The sequence below is a fragment of the Passer domesticus genome, chromosome 2 (genome assembly GCF_036417665.1).
Source record: "Passer domesticus isolate bPasDom1 chromosome 2, bPasDom1.hap1, whole genome shotgun sequence".
NCBI lineage: Eukaryota > Metazoa > Chordata > Aves > Passeriformes > Passeridae > Passer > Passer domesticus.
This window is the reverse complement of record NC_087475.1, coordinates 124,326,714-124,349,749: the sequence shown is the minus strand read 5'-3', so window position 1 is coordinate 124,349,749 and position 23,036 is coordinate 124,326,714. Positions and strand designations below refer to the sequence as shown.

General features: G+C 37.3%; 2 long non-coding RNA genes across 4 annotated transcripts in view; both read right to left on the bottom strand.

Moving 5' to 3' along the window:
- LOC135295046 (uncharacterized) overlaps positions 1 to 13,550 on the bottom strand; it is a 45,682-nt gene extending 32,132 nt beyond the window's left edge. The window contains exon 1 of the long non-coding RNA XR_010357095.1: positions 13,497 to 13,550. This is a non-coding gene — a long non-coding RNA (uncharacterized LOC135295046). The remainder of the gene's footprint in view (positions 1 to 13,496) is intronic.
- The window catches only part of LOC135295043 (uncharacterized), a 332,142-nt gene that overhangs the window by 123,369 nt on the left and 185,737 nt on the right, over positions 1 to 23,036 (bottom strand). The window lies entirely within an intron of this gene.

Below are 23,036 nucleotides of genomic sequence, written 5' to 3'. Positions count from 1 at the left end.
CACTTGTCATTGCTACAGGATGAGACCCACAAACCTAGCCTGCAGGAAGCTAAACAGACTGCATCCATTAAACAATCACACCAAGAAATATTCATAAATTTTCCCTAGATCACTGATTCTTCACCTACTCTAAATGCAAATATTTTTCAACACACCGAGCAAAATCCTTCTGCTCACTGACAATTTTTTAAGCAGCAAGAAAGAAAATAGTCCCAAGAAAGAAATAATGGGGAAAAATTAACAATACTTATCCATAACATTATACTTTTCATTAGTAGCTATCATAGTAGTATCATTATCCCCTTTTTTATTCCTTTTCAGTTAGGAAACTGAGAAACAGAGAGATGATGTCATTCTTGAAAAGCCAGAAAGTGATAAGCAATCTGACTTCCATGCCAGATACCCATCCAGGGAGATAAAACCTCATTGTTCCTTCCTGTAAAGGCTAGAAATGTCTAAGGAAAATAAAATCAAATTAGCACAATATCTTAGATACTTTTTGTACTGTAAAGTGCATAGGATACTGAATAAAAATAACTGGGTGGTTTTATTTTTTCCTGCACACAAGCTTTAAATGACTGTATTATTTACCACAGCTATCAGGAAGACTTTGCTGAAAACTTCATAGGTATTTAAATATTCATCTTTTTACCCCTTGGAAGATTTTTAGCAAAAAATGCTGGCAGGATAGTGGGTACAGATAAAAGTGCATGAGTAATACTCCCATGACAGGAAAAAAAAAAGAGCTTTAAGTGACTTCTCTCTTGTCTGCTTTTGAGTATGCAACTGAGCACAGAACAATAAATTAAATTACTTTTCAATACTGAAGGAGAACCACGAGACTATTCAGTCTTCTGTGATGAGTAATAACTGTCGAAAACAAAACAAAACAAAAAATCTAAAGTAGCTAATTCTCTTCTTATAAACTACAATAGCTGGTGGCCACAGGTTTCTCTACAGACATTTTTACATTTTATACTAGGCATTGCACATTTTGAAATGTGCATTAAAAAATTTATGACACTGCTGTGCAACCAGAAGAACACACAAGAGGTTCATTTACAGACAATTCCAGGGCTGAAATAAGAACTTGATGCATAATCCTCCAGTTCTAGAATGCATATGGAACAGTTCTATAGTCCAAAACTTGCTTTCTTGAAACCAAATTTAAAGGTATTAATGGGGATAGGATGAGATGAATCTGAGGACAGATTTGATGACTTCTAAAAAAATCTTTACCTGTGGATTTTATGCACGTTTAAAGAGAGAAAATCCGAGTCCTGGCAAAAACCTTACAAAGCACAGATGTATTTCATTTTGAGTCCTCACTCATCCACACCATCAGGAGAGGATATAAGCACATGGATCTTTTATGTATTTTCAGCATTAAAAATACAGTTAAGAGAGAAGTATTCAATATGTTTCTGCTATCCAGAACAGTTCTGCTGGAGACTGAGCTGAGTTTGAAACTGATCTCAGTAAGCAGTCCTTACTCATTTAACTTCCATTTCTTCTTCATTTTATTTAAATTCTTTCAGGAGCTAAAGAGAATATTCTGGAAACAAGAAAATCAATGTTGCTCCTCTGGCAATTCTAAACATATGCCCTGGGTGTGGGACTTTTGAAATTATTCTGACTGAATTTTGGGTCTTTTTATGTAAAATTTTGTATCTTTATAGCAAATCTCTGTGTAGGAATACAAACAAAGACAAGTCCAGTCAATCAGTCTCCTGCACCCCAAAGAAGAAGATGTGTTATTTAGTCTTTCAAATGCCTATCTGATGAACTTCTCTACATTTCTGAAATACACACAGAGGTGACAGCTCTCCCTGCTGTACCATACCTAAAAGTTTTAAAGCAATTATCCTCAAAAGACTTAGAGATGGAAAATGTGGGAATGCTACTGCCTGCTTGAAGTGGAGGAGTGTCATCAATCCAAATTTACCAATGGTGGGCTAAAGTCTAGTGAGGTTAAATAATTTACTGTAAAACATACACCAAATCGGTAAATTAGTAACATCAAGAAGTGATTTACAAATCTTCAAAATCTCTTTTCAATTTTATTTAAAAAAGTTATAAACTTGAAAACTAAATGTTCCAGTTCTCAATGAAAACTGTTTTAGGGGACCTATGAATATTAGCAGCTGTTGAATTTGACAAAAATAAGTGGGCAGTCATAATTTTGGATTTATTGGTATAGGATTTAAATTGTTCAAATTGGATATTGGTGGAAGAAAAAAAAAGTTCTTTGCATGCTCCTGTAAGCTTTAAATCCCTTCTGGATACTTTTAGTCCTGACAGATGAAGTTTTGCCATCCTGCTCTGTTTTCCTCATGGCTTTGTGACTGCCAACCACACTCCTTGAGGAGTTCCATTTTACCACCAGCAGACACATGGATCTCAAGGTGATTGTTTGAAAAAAAATAACTTCTTAACCTCTGCCCAAAATACATTTAACTCCTCCATGATCTGATTTATTTCTTTTATCTGATTTATTCTTTCACACTACCAAAGAGAAGAGTCCAAAGCCTTTTAGTGCAAAATTTACAGATTCCATTTGAGCTTGAAATAAAGGTTTCTGAAGAAAATATAGTGGAGAGTGTTTATGGAAATTAGTTCAGAGGAAACTCTTAGGAATGACAAGAATTTTTTTCAGAGAAAAATTTTTGTTAAATTTGAAGTCCTAACTTTTTCTGAAAATCTACCTCTGTTTAAAAATGCCATTTTTCTTCCTCACAGGATATTAAGGCATTTTAGGCAGCTGAACCATGACACTTTCAAACCAGCAGAGTTATGTGGCACTCATGGCTGAGCTGGGAGCTGAAATTCCCTCATTCATTCCCTTGTTCAGACTATTTTTGAGGTCTTGTGAAAGTCAGGTACTCATTTTCCCATCTTTTACTTGCTGGCTGGAATGCAGTAAGCATTTACTTATTTCTGACTTCTGACCTTATTCCTGACTTCTTTACAGCAATACCAGGGACAGAACAAATCTGCCCAGATACAGATGAACAACAAAGTAAATGCAGCCTTTTTGTGAAAAAATAAAGAAAGACAAGTATTAGAGTAATATTAGAGCCTAAAAACATTCCTATTTAATGCCAGTTTGTTTCAGTAATCTTGTATTTTTGGGTTTTGTGTCATAACTTCCATGAAAGCCTGGTGCAGGACATCTTTTTCCTGTATGGGCAGTCCTGTTTCTATATTCTATAGCTTAATTTAAAGCTTTCTCATTTTCTCTGTTATTTAGGAAGGCTATTCTATTTTAGCCCATTATATTAATATATTTGAGTGAGATTGGCATGGCTCCTTTTGCATATTAGTTTTTCCACAGAGAGGAAGAAGGAGGATAAAATATGTCAATAATGGAGGAGAAATGTGATGATATCTGGAAATTTCAGTTCAAGCATTGTTATACATTGCTCTTCAAAGCTTTCCTGAAAATTCATTCCAGTGAAACACAATGCTGGTTATCTCACACCAGACTTGCCCTCCTTCTCTTAAGGACATGATAATTCATTTTTTTGTGCTCTACTTAGGCATGTGAGTACCACAACAGGCATTAAGTTATTCCTCTTCAAGCATGCACAGAAGTCATGTGGGGTAGAAAAGGCAGCAATAATTTCTAACAGCTGGGTACTGTCAGCACTACTCCAGCCTTAAAACCAGCAGATTATACACATATTATATTTTCTATATAATAGATGAATGAAATGCTTTAACCTTAGAAAAAGAAAGGCATTAGACCCTTATTGTTGGGGGCACTGAGGTGTCTCCACAATCCATGCTCGTATCAGAGCGTGCATCTGAAGATTTCTTCTTAATTCTGACTAAAAACTGAAATCGATTTGCTTAGAAATTTCTTCCTGTTAATCCAACTTCAGAGTGCACCTTGCTTGTTAACGTGTTAGCACTGGCAACTGGCACCCAAAATGGACCTCCAAAAATGGAGACAAGCAAGTTTTAGGAATGTGAGCAAAGGAATTTATGCACAGGAAAAATCCCCCATTTTAATAGCTCTGAACAGCTGCAAGCTGTACTTGCATTCTCTAATCACCCCAGGTGATTCCTTGGTAGCTCATTCCAAATAATAAGTAGATTATCTTGACTTCAGAGCTCTCAGAAGTGACAGACTCTCAAAATTACAGAAAACAAAAGTTGGAAAGATAATACTTTGGTTTTAAAAATGCATAGCTTAAGCTATTTCATCACAGAGGAAACCATTAGGTTACCTCATCTGAAGAAAGGTAAATGCCAAATCAGACAAATCAATGCTATTAATATTAAAACTATTTAATAATGCATTGTTTGGATCCTTCCCTGGGTTTTCTTCTTGCAGTGCCTGGCACTTCATAGTGGCAGCAATGCAGAACAGAGAGGCAAAGCAGTTTCCATGACAACAGAACTACAACTTGATGCATGAGATATAATTAAAAGGTCCAGAACTTCTGCCTTGCATCCCAGCTCTCTTCTCATTGCAACGCTCCACGTCATGGACCACGTGGGTGACCAGGCACCTGTACCCTGCACACTTTTGACTTTCCCCAGTCATGCTGAAGAGCAGCAAGTGGAAACTGTGTTCTCCTAATTAGGCAGTTCACTCACCTTTCAAACAGCTTTCTGCCAAGCTGCTGAGGCAGAATCTGTTGTTTCAGAACTGCCTCTAAACAGGGATGGGTGGGAAAATAACATTAAAAGACAGAGAGAAGCCATAATCAAATATTTCCTTAAGTCTCCTGGCTTTTTGGGAATACAGTCTTTGAAATATTTTTTCCTTAATTCTAGAGGCTGAAAAAAATACATTACTTTTCCATCTGCCTCTGCTGCTTCTCACCTCTGCATGAAAAAGCAGAGGCTGGGAAAGCTCTGCACAGCTGCAACAAAAAAGGCTTGAGCAGCAGCACATCCTTTCCAATTTAATGGCTAAAGAATTTGGCTGCATCCTGACACCCACTTTACCATCCACACAGCATCACACTGCAAGGATGGCACACTCTGCCACCCAATGGGGTTTCATGCTTTATGGAGCATTTGCTACTCTTAATTGCACACACCTTTGAATTCATTAAAATTGAAACAACAAGAAAAACTTCTTGTCCAAGAAAGAGATGTGAACATGGGGAGTCTTACGAGAAGAAACTAAAGGATCTGGAGTTTTTCAGCCTGGAGAAAAGGAGGCTAAGGGGATACCTTATTGCTCTCTACAACTCCCTGAAATGAGGCTGTAGCCATGTGGGGGTTGAGCTCTTGTCTCAAGTGATGGGACAAGAAAACAGACTTGAGTTGCTGTAGGGGAGGTTAGATTGGCTAGAAGGAAAAAATTCTTCACTGAAAGGGTGGACAAGCACTGAAAGGGGCTGCCCAGGAAAGTGGTGGAGTCACTGTTCCTGGAAGTGTACAAAAACCATGGATATGTGTTATTTGTTAGCATTCCAGGCCTTCATTTTGAAACGTTTATGACCACAGCTTTTTGCACATCCAGGCTTTCATTCATTCAAAGCAGAGTTGAAGAGTATAAATTTCTATTTTAGCACAGTTATGTTACTGCTGTGGTTACTGGACTGATTTCAGTGAATGGAAAAGCAGGAGACCGTGGCTGCTTTCTCTCCCTGCTGTCTTCTGACTCCAGCAGATGCAGCATCATCTGCTGCTTTGCAGAAGACAGCAGAAAATGTGCTCTTTCAAAGGTGCCTCCCCAAACTGAATGGATTTCCTCTGTCCAACAGCAAACACTGCATGAATTAATATTTTCCTAAGGAAAGGTCACACAAATCCTTTCTAATGGGAGAAGAATTAAGTGACTTAACTGATCCAGCTGAGGAACAGCAGCTCCCACAATATTAGTCAGCAGTGGTTGCAGCTTAGTTCTTGACAGTACTAAAATATCCATGGTATTTATACTCTGCCTTCTCCAGGGCCAAGCAGGGATAGTGGGATTCCTGACCAGAGACTGAACACAGACCTTCACCCTTTTAAAGGCTAACTTAGGCTTTAGGGTGAGAATAATGTGTGCTGGACCCCTGAATATGTCTTAATACCATGTTTGCAGGGTAGTGGAAAGGTGTCATGCTCGTTTATTAAATAGAACCTTCCTATTCCTTCTTTTTCTGCTCAAGCCCACCAGTTCTGCTCAGCTCCAAGTTACATTCATCCTCCCTTTCTATTCATGACAATGTTTTCCAATATAATAATTTCCTTCAAAACTAGAGGAACATTCCATTCCTGATTTATCTGTATCACTCTGTTAAAACAAAGGCATGGCAGTAACCAAAATCTGAATTAGTGTCCTGTAAGCCCCTTAAGCTACATCTTAAAAATATGCAAACATTAGCACAAATGTCTGTCTCTAGACCAGTCCCTTTTGTACTCACAGATGAAACAGCAAATGTTACAGTGAGATCTCCTTAGTAAGACTTCATTATTTTCACAATCAATGACCAATATTCATTAGCAATAGAACAAAATAATATCACAGTGTATATTATGTATAAAAAGGTATATTAAAATTATAGCTTTTTGTAGTAAAAAAGCACTCTAACACAGTAAATTTGACTTTTCATAATCCCTGTCCATTTCTTTGTTAATTAACAGAATTAAATAAACTTCTGTAAGTGTCCAAGAGGGTGGGGAGGTTTGGTAAGATTTTTTAATGTACTGTTGTGACAGCCTTGTTCACCATGTAATTAAGAAAAAATTAATCAAGCATTACTTCAAATATATGGTCAAGCCCACTTACCAGCTCACAGTGGTCTTAGATGGATTTTTATTTCCATGCACAAACCAGCTTGCATTAGTGCAATGTAAATCTGCTCATTTAATATCATTTGTAATAGTAATGATTTCCATTTTTAATGTCAAGAGAAAAATCACTGGTTGCCTGCTCCAAAGAGCACTTAATGTCCATTATTGCACACAGCACAAATGAGTTTGCAAATTTAAACAGACTTTTCAGCAATAGTTATTATCTTCAGTCTATCTGGACACTGCAGGTGTGGTAAGAGCCATTGTCTTTTTATTCATAGACATAAAAGCACTTGAAAGTCTTTAAAATACCAAAAGCTTTGATATTTTTAAGACTGTGGGGCTATTTAAACACATAAAAATTAAAATTTCCCTCCATGCACTGTACTACAACTGCCATAAGTTGTGCTGATGCTGACTCTTATAATTAATTACGTGTCTACTTCTTCCCTGGAACAACCAGAGGAGTGGTAGAGCGTCCCAGAGTGGATGATGAGAGCAGCACCGCTGAGGTTTTATAATGGCTCTGGTTACCTCAGTCTCCAGCAAAGCCAAGAGTGCAAGACTTGCAAACTCAGAAAATGCTTAAAGAAGAGGTGGGAAAAATATAAACAGCAAGGGCTACATCAAGAATTTAGAGAGGAACGGACATAAATACTGAGGATGGATGATTTGCTTTTCATCTTATTAAGAAACAACAAAACAACCAAACCAAACCAGCAAAAATGGGTTTGAGAACTGAGGAGCACTGAGTACTAACACTGCATTCTTTTATATGTTTATTATATCTGACCTTAAGTACAGGTTTTTTTGGACATCAGAGATGTCCCTTGACATCTGAACACCTTGGTGCCCTCACTGTGATCTGTGAATTGTCAAATTACTGGTAAAAAAAGATTCAGAGTTAAATGATCTGTAGCTCATCTCTGGAGTGCATCACCATACATCTGTGTAACATCTCAAAATCCCACAAACAAAACTGGGCTATTTTATCAGTCCAGGAGCCACACAAAGCTTTCTGTTACTAAGTCTAATAAAACTTATTCTGTAGTACCTGTGATCCTCTAATAATTCTTATTTTGAATTGCATTTGACTGACAACTGCACCCCAGTTGCAGCTGTGGGAGGCTCAGATTCCCACACTTCCTCCTGACTGGAACTCTTGCTGAGGATCATATATTGAGAAAAATTAAATGATCCCTGCATCTCCCAAAGTCACTGCTGCACTTCTTGCCAATGACTGAATATGCATCCAGCAATCAATAACATGATATTCCCAAGGTACATGCTGTTCTTCAATTATGGTATTTAGATGGAGGGCCTCTCAGTATCATCTAGCTCAATAATACTTTGTAGATCTCATTTTATACAAACCTCTCCTGCCAATTTAAGGTTGGGAAAAAGATCTTTATTTTCTCTAGATTTCTTGTATAACCTTCCTTCCCCAGAAGTTTTTTGTTATGTTCTGATTTCTCATTATTTCCAGCAAATAATGAATTTAATTTAAATGTGACATTATTGTGTCAATTTTACCTTCCCAAAGAGCTTTCCTCTTGATCTTTACAGCAGCCTTAGCAAAGAGCTGAGCTTCTGCCAAGAGATGAACTTTGGTGGTGTTTTTACAGCACTATTATGTCCTCCATGCATGAAACATTAAAATTATGACAGGTTGCCAGTCTGGAGGCAGCAGACTGGTTTAAATGCCTCAGAGGTGCCATGCCAATCAATTCTCCTGTCTCACTCTTACTGGTCATAGAAATATGTATTAATGAAGGGTGAATAATTAAAGAGAGGGGATGAATTACAAGGGACAAGACAATGTCACAAGAATGGGAACTCAAAAGAAAGGAGGTAAAGAGAAGGATCCAGTCTACTGAAAGACAGTAAAATTCACTGTGTGCCACTCACAGCAGCCACACATTTCCTCCTCACCTGCCTCATTTTGACAATTCAAAGCACCTGGCTGGATCTGAAAATATCAGAAGTTGATCTGAAAGGCTGCAGAGAGATGAAAACTGTTTCTCCTCACAAAACCTACAATATTCAGGATTATTTGTTGTTCTTGACTTCACAACAGAGCAGCCCTCCAGTCCTTCAGAAGCATCACAAAAGAAAGAACTCTGTGCCCTACAAATGCCAGACTGAAGTTTCCAGAGGAGACACCCTTCCTTCACCAGGAAGGCCTCCTTCACCAGGTAAATTGTTTTAAGCACACAGAGCTCCTCTTATCTCTCAAGGGTTACTGGGGATGAAGAAAATGGCAAGGAAATACTGTAAAGATGTTTTGGCCTTCAGAAAAGAACAACTTCTATTTGCTCATGAGGGCATGTCTGTCTAGGTTCATGTCTAGAACTATGTGGATCCACCTGGAATATACATCTAGAAAGGATGATAATAATAATCACCATCATCTCTCAGACAGCTAGCATCCTCAGTAAACCTCAATTCTATTTATTATTCCTTTTATCTAAGCACTTCCTTCATCAGATATCCTGGATCCCCTTCCTTTTTAATTCTCTGAATTGCCCAGTCAAAGGCAAAACAAATTCTGGAAGGATTCTCTGCACTTATCACCATGTCCAGCTCTGTTTTGATGCCTCAAGTTTTAGCTTTTATATTTTTCAGATTCTGCTCTGCTTCAGTGTGTGCTTCTGAGCTTCATATTAGGGGATGGTGAGCTCTCTGCACAGAGCAGGGAGACAAAACAATTCCTGCTCCAGCTGGGCACCAAGGACAAATGATCCAAATCTCAGCACCAAGAGCACAATGTGGACTGAAGAGAGAAAAACAAGAAGGACGAAACTGCATGGGCTAAAGTTGGAATTGAACAATGAACTCCAATCTGCAAATGGAGCAGAATTTATAAAAAAAAAGTGTGAGACCTCATGACCAGTCATCCATTTTTGTGACCATTTTGGTTCATCTTGGGTGTAGCCCTGGCTGGGCTCTTGTGCTGCCCAAGGTGGATACATGGAGGCCTTCTAATAAATCCCTATTTTATTCTCTAACTCTGTTCAGCCTCTGTTCTAGGTCAACCTTCACAAGGCATCCGTTTTTCCACTTACCCCTCCCTCAAATAATCAAGAAAGCCCCTCAGCCATGTCTCAGAACAAAATAAAAGCTTTTTTCTCTCTTGGAACACAGAAACACTCATGGCAAAGCCCACAAAGGCTGAACCAAAGCCCCTGCCATGGTCAATGTAACACTCTCTCTAAGCACAACTCCTTTCCATATTCATGGAGCCAAATTTGGTTCTGACTTTCATGTACTTGCAAGGTAATTCTGTCTCCTGGAGAAAAGTCAATTATGGATAAAGTCAAGGGCAATACAAAATACAACACAAGGTTAATGTAATTACGGATTAGGTTCAGGTATTAAAACCAGCCTAATAAGCCAAGTAGAAAGAGCTAAAGTCCAAACTAAGCACGTGTAATTCTGTACTTTATCACTATCAATTTTTAAAAGTGAAAAAAAAGAGCTGGATTAATGTAAAATACAGATTAAAATAATAATACAAGTGTTTATCCAGTTGACAGCCAAATTATTTTTTAAACTTACTATGGAAACAAAACCAACTTGATATTCTAACAGACACCCTAAGGAAAAAAAAATACATTTTCAGTTGGGGCTTTTTTTGTGATCAAAACCCCCATATTTTCTATTCTATATCTACTAAGTAAAACATGTGTTTATATCCTGACACAGGACAAACATTTTATGGATGTGGAATGCAATGAATGGAGTCGATGAAACATGTAACAACAGATGCCACTGCACTGGTGGATATTGGGAAACAGGATTCAAATTAGGGTAGAAAAAATGAAAGTATTAAATGTGGTGATTTAAACTAAGAATAGTTTAAAGCCAACAGAGTTAATTTGCTAAGGCATTACACTACAGAAAACAAAGTTTACTCTTCTTGAACAAACCTGCTCTTATTTCCAAGAAGTTTCCCAGTTAGAGGCCATTCCTGTGCCACTGAACTTGCTAAAAGTCTAGCAGAGTTCTCAACTGCTATCCCGAGAGTGCCTTTTTATACAGAAAATGTTATTGTGCTCTGATGCAGATTTAAATATTCATTTTTAAACAAAAGTTAGTTGCAGGGATCTGAGATAATGGATTATTTCATTCACAACTGTGTAGGAGCCAGTAGTCTTTAGTGGATGTTTAGTTCCCTGCAGATTGTTTTCCAGCATTTGTTTACCATTATATGGCACTGTTAGCAAAGAAATTATAATTTCCACAGAAAGCAGACAACTGAATTTCTCAATAACTGAGGTCTTGGCACACTCAAGAGCACGAGAGGCAGAGGGAAGTGCTATTGAGCATTGAGTGTAATTCCTCTATTTTGTGGTAAAAGTGAGCTTATAAAAAAACCTCCATCCTTTGGAAATGACATAGCAGTAATCTTTGAACCTTTACATATGGGGAGAGGGGAGCAGGTTCTGCTTCAATTTCTTTTGGAGCTGTGGCTCAGTGACATTTGTTGGATTACTCAGCCACACATTCTATTGCAATCCCAGAAGGACAAGCAGCAGCATTCCAAAACTTGTTTGCCAGCACTTTAACTTCTACTGAGCCTCTTAGTGAAGACCCAGCAATTATTTATAAATTCTGTGAAAGTACCAAATTCTTTCTATTCCAAATCAACATACAAGATTATGCCCAAATTCTAAGAAAATAGAATTAAAATCCCAGCAACCTGTAGATCATCCCCACTTTTCTAGAAAGTTTTCTTCCTTTCTTTATATCTTTTTTTGAGAGGTATTATTCAAGGTGTAATATGTTTTTCACTGGAGGTTTGACCACTCTCAGTATAAATGCATAACAGAAAACGGAGGACAAGGATGAAAATCTCATTGGGATGGGATTCTGCAAGCACTTGTTACACTAAACCAGAATTACAACTGTCTTCCCCAGGAATTGCCACACCTGCAGAACAGGGTTGTAATCAGATGTAAAGGATCATTACTTTTGCCTTCTCATTTACCAAGCTTCAGGCTCCTTTGGAGGTATGTGGTAATACTGCCTGAACAAATACTGCTCCTGGCTCTGCCACCTGAAGACTGAATCTTGATCACCTTCAGAGCTTCTTCCTATCTCCACGTACATTCTTTTCCACTGGGTTTCTGAATTTAATGTGAAAACAAAAACCAACAAACCAAAACCCACCATATTTGGTTATAATGACTTTCAGGATATCCATTTTCTGTCTTCTGATTTCCTTAGTATCCCACTGTTCATAAAGACAAATATCTATATGGATAGATCTTTTTTAACCCCCTAGATACAACTCAGTACTAAACTATGAGTTTAACATACCACTTTTTATTGCTCTTGTCAATTTTATGCATATAACTAAGAATATTTGTTAAACCAAAAATTAATTATAATTAGCTACAGGCTATTGGTGTTCAAGCTCTAGTGTCATTTGTAATTCTTCTTCATGCCTGTGGAAACATAAACCTAAAGCTGGCCTATTTATAAAGGGTTTTATTGAACTGCTTTACTTATGATAGCTGCCTAATTCAGTACAGTTGCAGCAGGGAGTAAATGCACTTTAAAAGGATGGTTTGATTTCCTCACAAGGAAAAAAGGAGGATCGTGTTGTGCTAACAGCAATGATGTTCTTATGTACTGAAAAAAATTCGAGGGAATCACTGTGTTTAACAGTTTTCTGATCTTACCATTGACTCTAAAATACAAAGGAAACATGTAAAACCTTTGCAATGTAGCATAAAGTTAATCCCTGTAAGGAGGTAATGAAGCTGCTAATGTTTGGCTAAGTACCATCCTTAGCTAACACAGCTCTGCAGGCACAGAAGAGCAAATTACATCCCTCAGCCTCACACAAAACTGATCATTTATTACTGCGGGGCAGCACAGGCCAGAAGGAATATCAGTCAAATCACTCTGGTCAGGGTTTGCCCTTACAAAAGCAGAGCAGAAAACCAAAATACTGGTTCCAATTAACAGCAGAGAAGACACCTACACTCACAATGAAACCTCTAGAACTGGTTTTCTGCCTGCTTGACCTTCTGAACTCTCCACTTAGCCACTTCAAGCGATTTCCTTTATTTAGCCTTGATTATTCATCATCCCATGGCCAGCCCTGGCAGGTGAATCAATAAATGTATATATGTTCTGAGTAAGTTCCCACACAAAACAAACTAAAGGAAAACAGGCTGGACACCTCAAAGTGAAAATACACTCATCGATTCTCTCCTGATTGCTATTAACTGCTGCTGCACACTTGGTAGGGATTGCCTCAAATATCCTGCAGCCTTACAAGACACCAGGGGGCCACATAATGTAAGACATCAGGTAAATGAACTCAAAAATGGGTTTTAAAAGGTGGTCAGAGTAAGAGGAGAGAGCAGTAAAATTTTCAAGGATAAAAATGTGAAAGAACGACAGTGGGTAAATTAAGAGGTAAAAATTTATGTTATCATAATGCAAAGTGCCCAGAAAATCAACTTGAAAACCTTTAAAGTCCACCATTCATCTAAAAATAAATACTACATAAAAACAAACTAAGAGACACTGTTGTGGAAATGTGATTATATTGTGTGGGGCAAGAAAAAGTCTATTAGCTTAGTTCCTGCCCAGGGATTGAGAGCCTCTTATTGAAGTTCTTTTTGCATGTTTGCTATCTCCTTTCAGAAACAAATTCTTGTTCAAGTCACAGGTTGGCCCAAGGTGACCACCAGTGCTAACTGACTGTCATAGATGAGAAATAACAACTATTTACAAACCTGACAATTTTCTTAAGGTACTTAGGTAACCCTGAAGGTGGATGGGCTGTGATGGATGAATACAGTCCTGCAGTTCCCACTGTGAGATCAGTTAATGTAGACACAGAGTCATGGAATTGTTTGGGTTGGGAGGGACCATAAAGATCATAATCCTGACTACCATAATCATCACTTGATTACCATGGTTTCCATGAGGTCATGTGTTAAAACTCCTTTCTAAGAAAGACATGCTCTGGAATAATCAAATAATAATACAGCTGTGTACCTGTCAAATGTGATTTTTTATTATCTATGAAGATCCTTAATGGAGAACCAGATCCTCATGTGTTCAGTTTTTCACCCTGTCTTACTCATTTAACAACTGTTAGAACCAGTAGAAACCCCTGAAGAAAATTACCACAAATTTCTTCCCCATACTCAGATCTTCCACAAGATGATGCAGGCTTTGGAATTTGGGGTGGGACTGGCATTGCTAGAAAGGATTTATCTTCATTTCAGAATGTAGTTCCAACGAGGTGATTTTTCTAGATGAAGTTAGCAAACTAGACACCTAATACCTGGGAATATATTGTCTAATTTCTTATTTTAGATAAATGAGGATATGTAAAAAATAAAATAAAAATTTAAAAAGATTATGCATCTACTTTAAAAAAACCCAAAACTCTACATACTGGCTAAAAATAGAAAAAGAAAAACCAAGCCAAATAACAAAAACTCTGTGCAAAGCTTTGATTTATAATGTCCTTTCATGGAATGTTGAGAAAGTGCAGAACATAATAAAAATTGTCAAAGCCATTACAGTATACTATGGTGGAGAAGTTTATGACAAATTGAACAGAGACACAGGGAAAAATAATTGTTGCCTTGCATTGGAGCAACATAAAACCTGTATTTCCTAAGTGATACAAGATATTGGAAGTGGTAATGGGCAATTTATATCTTTGAGGAAGAAGTTTGACACAAGCAGAGACAAAAAGGCTCTAAAAATTTGGTTCATAATAAGTTTCTAATAAAAAAAATTGGAGCTGCACAGAATACTACTGTTAGTGTTCTGATGTGATCCTCATAAAAATGGAAGATTTAATGCTCCATTTTTACTCAAATAGGAGATAAGGACAGTAAATTATTGGAAAAGTGAACAGCAACCATGTTCTGTATTAAGTAGCCTGATAGGCTGTGTGCCATTTCTGCCTGTAACATCTGTGACTGGTGAGCATATGGATATTTTATTTTGGAAAGTTGAAGGAAAAATAGATGTTGCTATCTACTCCTTTCCACTGCAATTGCAAAAGCATCTCTTCTGACATTGAAAAAAAGAAAGTACTTGGTTTGAAAATGTAATGGGTTAAAAAAATTATTTTCTTCATAGCTAGCTTATTAGTTTTCTGCTTTACTTTGAAATTTAAAATAGAATGCAGGTGCAAAATGTGGGTACAACAATAACACCAAATTTTATTTGCCTAAAATGTCCTAAAACATTTTCATATGATATTCTGTCATTGTACTTCCATCTGTGGTTAATGTTTGCAACTTCTTAGTTTCAATAAAAAAAGTACAACTGGGATTTAACTTAATAAGGTCTTACTGAAGTTTTTTGAAACATTTAACACAGAAAATTAGCTGAGAGTGGAAGGCAGTGTTAAGAGTGGCAAATAGGGACAGGAAATACTTCCCCTAGAAGTTAAATTTCCAGAGTTAGAAAGCAAAAACATCACTGAGGAAATATGGGAATCTGGGAAGCTGTGAAGAAAAAAACTGAAAAAATCCCTGATAAATCTGAAGCAAAGAACAAATTATGTTAAAAAAACCAAAAGATCAATTAGTATGTTTTAACCACTGAAGAGAAGTGAATACTATTTTAAATTTCCAGGACGGTGTATGTATTACATATATTTAAGTTGATGACTGAAAGAAAACTGGTGCCAGCGGAATCTGATTTTACAGCACTGCATTAGAGTCTGTAATTAGTCATGCCTGATGACTTTCCCTGTTCTCTGATATAGAAAAGCCAACTTTTTTTACCACACATCAAACATATTTATATGAAGAATAAAATCAACATAAAAAACCCCAAACTCAAACACATGTATACTACCTATGGTGTGGCAAATTCCTTGCCAAAAGTTCTCATCACAAAAACTTCCATAGAACTGATTCAAAGTGCTGTAATGAGATCAGAAATCCCATCTGCTCTGTGTTTCTACAGAGGCATTGCTTTTCTACCAGTGAAGACACACCTATGGGCTTGTAGGATATCAGGAATTTCAGATTTCTTTTCAAAATGGCTATGAGGTCACAGCCCTGGGTTTCTCCCCACCCTTGCCTTGAAATTCAAAATCACAATTACAGTACAAAATAATGGCAAAATAATTCCTAACTAAAATTTTCTCGCTTTGCCAAGAGGCAAGCCAACACTAATTCAAAATAAAGGTTTTCTTGGACATTCACATTGCAAGACCCATGAGCCACATGCAGACATCCCAACAGAGGAAATTGCAATGACATGAAGAAAGAAAATCAAACACTAGAACATTATGTCCAAAGAAGTTAGCAAATCTCCTTCTGCGGTGATTTTCAAATTTTAATTTGTCAAACAATCTAAAAGCTCAGAGTGACCTAGGCTCTGAGTGGGTGTTCAGACCAGATGATCTTCAGAGATTTTGTTTTTTCCAAACTAAATTCCTATACAATCATATGAAACTATCCAACATAAGCAGTGGGCACTAATGGGTTAGTGAGAAAATAAGAAAGCTGTCAGTGATTCTGTTCTCCTTGTGGAGCACAATTCCAATTCCAAATGCCAAGTTGCTGAGAAGCCTTTCCTTCATCTCCTGGAGGATATTATAAAAGTGGTCAGTAATGCCACAGAAGGAAGTTATTCACACAGAATTAGTTTCTCAACTATTCCTACTGTAAATATTGTGTGTAAAGCCTGCAGGCTTGGTTTAGGTTACTCAGCAGGGAACTTGTGGATTGAACAGGGCAGCACCAGTGGGCACCATCATTTCCATGAGAACTTGAATTTTCAAGTTCCTTGGAAGACGGTGTCTGATTACTACTGGAGTATAGAGTAAAACAAATCCAGGTAAGCCATGAATCCTCTGGGTGGGGTTTCAGGGCGCTGAAGAAACAAAATATTATCAAGATTGAGAGTATGTAGAGAAACTAATAAAAAAGACATGGAATATTTACATATTCTGGCTGCAAATATGATAAATACCTACAAGGATACCATATAAAGAATACTTTTGAAACTAAAACTGATTTTAAACCTAAGTGTAGCAGGATATGGGCAATTTGTCACAGCCCTTCAGAAACATATATCTGCAATATTTCTAAAATTTAGCACTTTACTCAGAGTTCATTCAGTTCATTCAAAATAGCATTTGTAAATATGTTTTCAAGGAAAAAGAAATGCTGCTGGTGGTTATAATTCTGAGTTTTACAATAAATGTTTGAAAGTATTTGCTGTGCACTTGAAAATCCAACCAGCTCCTCAGAAGATGGCATGAGAGACACACTTTTAAATTACTGAAAGACTGTTCAAGGCATTTATTCAGGCAACAGAAGCAACAACACACAAGTTCCTTTAACACATAAGATGCATCAAGATTGTATGTGATGTAAAACTTCTGTCATAAGCCATCAGTCTAAATAATTTTAATCTAAATGACAGCTAAAATACATTCTAAGGAAATCACAGAAGTATCTAGAAAAGACTTGTTATACAAAAGAGAGGTTATAATTACAGAGTTGCAATTTTTTTTTTTGTAATTCTCTGCCTTAGCCATCATCGTCATTTCAAGCAATATTTAGGTGAATGTGCTTACTGCTTAGAGTTTATGGTTTGGGTTTGTTTCCAACAAGTACTGAAAATCTGAAAATCTTCTCCACTTATTTGCTGATGCAATGAAAACTTTGGAATTCTAAGATTTGGAAAATTTCCAAAGGAAATAAACCAATGCAGCTGAAAACAATTGCTTGGTACTTCCCTGCTGCTTTTCTTCCCTGAGCCATGGTTTTTAGGGAAATGGATGGGAAATACAGGCTGTCCTTGGAAAACCTGTGTTTCATATCAGGGCCTCCTGTTAATTAGCAACAATTCCAGTTTGGGGTTTTAATCTTAACTTTAGGTGCAAAATGTGGCTGGATGAGTGGACTGGACAGGGATAATCTAGAGCAGTGTTGGAGAGAGGTGAAAATATTGGCTTTGGGGGCATGGCATCTTCAGCAAACTCCTGTTTCCCCTCAGGATTGAAATGACCAAGGAATTCTTCTCAGTTCTGAGAACTCTGCCCACAATCCCACTCTTTTTCTCTCAGGCCACATGTAAAGAGGTGACTTTAAACATCCATCTGAGACAAAATTAGGGGGCAAATGCTGACTTCCTTTACTTCTGAAATATATAAGTGCAGAGTTGGAGTGCCATGAGAACACCAACAGCTTATTTCAAGCGAGTGGATGCACTGGCACTTCCCTTTTATTTCCAGTTTTGCACACCAGCCCTGGTTTTCACTCATGCCATGCCATGCTGATAATTATTCCCTCTGCACTGCTCCTCCTCTGCCCCTGAGCTGCATGGTCAAACAAGAAACAGCCCCTGCCCTCCTGGCTGAAAAGAAGACTGACATATTCCAAGTGTCAAAATTCCATTTTTTAGCACTTCACCTCTAATGCAAAGGATTTGGCCACTGAAATGTTGGAACTTTTCATCAAAGCAGGAAACACTTCTGAAAATCTGTCTTGGATTGTAAAACTCTCCCATAAAGCTGCTTTCAACAGCAAAATCTGCTACTTCAATCTCGCACTTGCTAATAAAATTCTCAGGTACAGCAAATAAAAACAAAGCAAGTCCATCAAAGTGACACTGCAACTCCAGACTGCAATTTGCACTCAATTGCCCTGTCATGAATTCTAAGGTTTTGTCCTAATCCCTTGATATAATATTGTGCCTTGATACAAAGTTCCAATAACAGTGCATGTTTGGATGCTGCTTCTTTTATATCACTGTGTCATTTAAGGTAAAACAAAGCCTTAGTTTACCTTATTTAACCTGTTCATTTGTTTGCTTTCCTGAATTAGAATTAGAACTACCACAAGTGACAAATAACTTAGAATGAAATTTAAGGCACATTAATTTTTGATGATTCTCCCACAGTTCATTTTAATTTAGCTGTATGCATCATTTGCCTTCTTAATTTTTCCATTTAGTGAATTTATAACTAAATAAATCTATAATGCTTCTTTTAAAGGGAAAAGAGATTGAGCTAGTCCTTTCTTGCATGGAAATCATTGGTCATTTACTTACAAGTAAAGCAGTAGGTAGTGAGAAAAGATTAACACAGAATGCATCCTGTGACATGGAAATACATGATTATTTTTGTCTCCTACAACCTCTCTTCTTCTGAAGGTAATTACTTTTGTGTCTACTATATGAACCATAATTGACAACTAATGTGTGGGAACATGCATTTAATTTGTAATCAAATGGTATTTACTGAGTCAAAACTAGTTAATATTTGAAGGAAAAGTTCTACTAAATATGTGAGTTTAAGTTCTCAGTAATTATCTAGTATTGTACTCATTTTCTAAACTCTCTTTTCACAAACTTTTGCTAGAACAAGCAGGTCTACAGTAGCAGAGTAAAAGATTTTGAGGACAAAAACCCTCATATAGTAAATATGAAAATTTCTTAAATGTCCTTTTTCCTTTTGAGTGCAAAATAAATAAAAATCAAGCTATCAAGAGCATTTATATAGCTGTACAAGAATGACTTAGAAGAAGACTTCATTCCATTTGAGCCTATTCTTACAAAACTGCATTTGGCACTCAGCTGCCAGAATTTTTATTTTGACGTCTTGAAAGTACATAATATCACATTGTTCTCAGTGTGAAAAAGTGTTTTCTAATCAGCAAATTTCCCTGTTACACATTCCTGCCTGCACTTGCCAGCCCTTTCCAATCCTTGCAGCCAATTTACTCTTGGACAGCTGTAGAATAATTTTAAATGCATAGGAGAGAATCAAATCTGAGGGTCTCCAAAAATCAGAAATGTTGGTTTAGCTGCACATCAGGTGATACCTGGGTGGTTCCTTTAGAGGGCTTTTTCCCAATGTCATTTTTATTAAAAAGTCCCAGCCCTGCAAAACAAACCCCAAATCCTTCTTTCTTTTTTCTTTTTGTTCCCCTTCCTAAATTTCAAAGTGGAACAGATAATGAAAGCAGAAATATTGTTCAAAGTAGTACTTTGATCTCGTAGCTAACATCCATCAGATTCTTTGAGAGTCTTGTGTCAGCCTGATTTCCCCTCTCCTGCTCATGAGTTTCTGTGAAATAATTTCTTGGAGTGTGGTCTTGATAAAATGAGCCATTTACAATAGAGAATGGCAAAAACATGACATTTCTAAGAAGTAAAAATAAAATTGTGTCTATTAAGGAGAAGACTCAGTTCTAAAACATTAACAATTTATCACCCATTCACTTGGCCTTCAAAATTAAATTCTGAGCAGGAAATTATTTTCCATTTAAGTCTGCTATAAGCAACACAAGTAGTTTCTACAACTTTTGATACTTTTTTCCTAGAGGGAGAACATTTGTTAATGCTGACCTTTTCTTGAGGAAGGTTTTGATTTTGATGAACCAAGTATTTTGTTTTTCTTTTTTTTCTTTTTTTAACAGACAAGTATCTTACAAAAAATTTGAACCAGCTCAAAACTACAAGTTATCCCTTTCCTGGCTGATGCCAGAGCAGTTCTGTCACCAGGCAGAGAATGGGAGAAGAGGTTTTTCCATGCAGCCACAGAGGATCTGCCCCACCAAAATCTGGAATCACTGCTAAGAGCTGCACGGAGGTTCAGCTCCGCTGCACACTGAGGGATTATTTCTGACCTGCAGATTGATTTGTCATGTTCTGCAGCAGCACCTTTTGAACTCTCAAGACTGAGAGGAAGGGCAAAATGTAATATTCTCATAAATCTTGAAGGTTACTCCTTTCTTAAAATTTTTCCGCTGTGTACTCAGAATTCTCTGAATAAAATAGGGACGAACACAGCACTGAACTTTGCTGATCCAATCTGCTCTGCATGGATGGCCACAGAACATTCATTAAAGTGGGTTCTCTGAAGTTTCCTTCAACCATGCCATTTTCAGCTTGGTTCTGCACTAAAGAATTCACCTGAGATTGACTTTCTGACATTTATCCAAATACAAACTCTAAAAACCTTTAAGGATTTTTTGGTATTACAATTTAAACTCTAAAAAATCCATTTTAAGTTATTTCCAAAACCAGATTTGCAGTACAAGTATGCAGAGCCATTGCCAATGGCACTGAGCAGTGTCAGAAATAATTCTAAATTTGAGTATCAAACTAACAGAAATAACTGACTTCAGGACAACCAAATGACATAATAAATAGTAAATTCATATGCCCCTATAAGAAAAAGAGAGTGATTCATCACCGAACTCACTGAAACTTTTTACACTTCATAGTTTGTACTGTACACTTAAAAATTAAACATATTTACAAGTATTCATTAAAATGCATTAATTCAGAGAGATCAGCATATTGTTGCTGTATTTTTGAGTGGTTTTGCACATATATGGGTGCATTTTACCCACAGCTGCATATGTGTGTGTGTATAAATGGACATACACATTTATAAGTATATGTGACAGATTGTCCTTCAGATTTTTATCAACTTCTCCTTATATCCACTTAATTTCCTTATGTTCCAAGCAACATCTGTTGTTTCCAGACCACACTTTCCAGTGATTTTCATGGAATCATAGAATGGTTAAACCTGGAAAAGGTCTCCAAGATCATCGAGTCCAAGTGTCAATCCAGCACTGCCAAGTCCTCCACTCACCCATGCCCTCAGACCCACATCCACAGGGTTTTTGGTGCCACTCCTTCCCTGCACACCCTGTTCCAATGCCTGACCTTAGAAATCCTTTCTTAAGATCCAAACTAAACCTCCCCTGGCACCACTTGAGGCCATTTCCTCTTGTCCTGTCCCTTGTTTCCTGGGAGAAGAGACTGATCACTCTGGAACCAGCCATCCAGCCAGTTTTGTACCCAGCACAGGCTGCACCCATCCATACCATGGGAAGCCAGTTTTTCCAGGAAAATTATGTGTCAAAAAATCAGTGACAAAATCAGTGTCTAATCCCTTAATTAGACAGACAACATTCACAGCCTTTCCCTCCTCCACCGAGCAGGTCACCTTGTCATAAAGGGAGCTCAGGCAGTGCAAGCAGCACCTGACTTTCATAAATGCACACTGACCAGGCCTAAACCCCATATTGTCCTGCTAGAAAAATATTTCTGGACAGTATTTCTATTTTCATCTGCTTCACAACTGAGTAGGCTTCATGACCTAAGTGGAGAGCTAAGGTAAAATGCATTATTTTGAAAGCCATCATGTCCACACTCTTAATGTAGAGTGAATGGTTTGGTTATTAATGCCTCAAAATGAGGCCAGTACAGGAAAACATTTCTTCACAGTGCATTTCAAACCTAAATTCATATTGAATCATACACTGGAAGATATAACAGTGTAAAAATGCCTACAAAGTAGCTATTATAAAGTCTTGTATTGCTGAGTTCCTAATTAGTCTCTCAAATGTAAAGTACAAAATGTGTCAATTAGCTATTAAAGAGAAAAAACCCTAAAATCCCAGCATAGTTCTCCCAGTAAACTTGTAGGGTATTTAGGCAGTTTTGTAATGTAGAACTGTAGGGTGCCAGGCAGCATGCTGAAAATTACTGGGAGGGAGCAGAATTATGAGCCCTGGTGCAATCTGATGTACTTTGAGGACATTTCTGGTTGGATTGAATCCTGCAGACACTTTTATGACTTTACTGATCTCTGTATTGCCACTGAAATCAAAGATCCAAATGAGATGTAGGCATCACCCTCTGAGCATCCAGCTTTCCAGAGCAGGCTACTAGGCAAGATGTAATTAAGCACCCTCATGAATTTTTCTTCAGCTTGGATGCCTAAATTTGGCTCCTACATCTATGCAAGTGACCTATATTTTAAATATGCTGAGTGCCTGCAATTCCCAACAATTTGTGCAATCAATCATCATTAAATTGTATGAAAATACTGATGAAATCTAAGTTTCCCACAGGCTTTTATTTCTGCTCATTGTTAGTATTAGAGAAACAGCATTTGTTCTGAGAAAAACTTCTTTAAAACTAAAGCACAGAAATGCATTTTTAAATGTTGAAAAGCTGCATACTATGAGTTTTTTTCAGGAGGGAGGAAATATTCTTACGTTACTTAACTAGAGCATATCAATGAATAATGAAATGGATCATATCTCCAAAATTTGAAATGATGAAAATATAGAGGAGCATTAGCAGATTCTTGAAATAAGGTATTTTTGGACTGCATTGCTTGGATCAAGAGACATTTTTGGAACAGCAGGACAGACAGCCCTTCAGCTTCTTTAAAAATTACCATCACTTTTGCTTTCCAGGACCTTGAGAGCACCAAATTTCCTTTCAGCCTTTGGTGAAACTAAGCAGAGAATTGA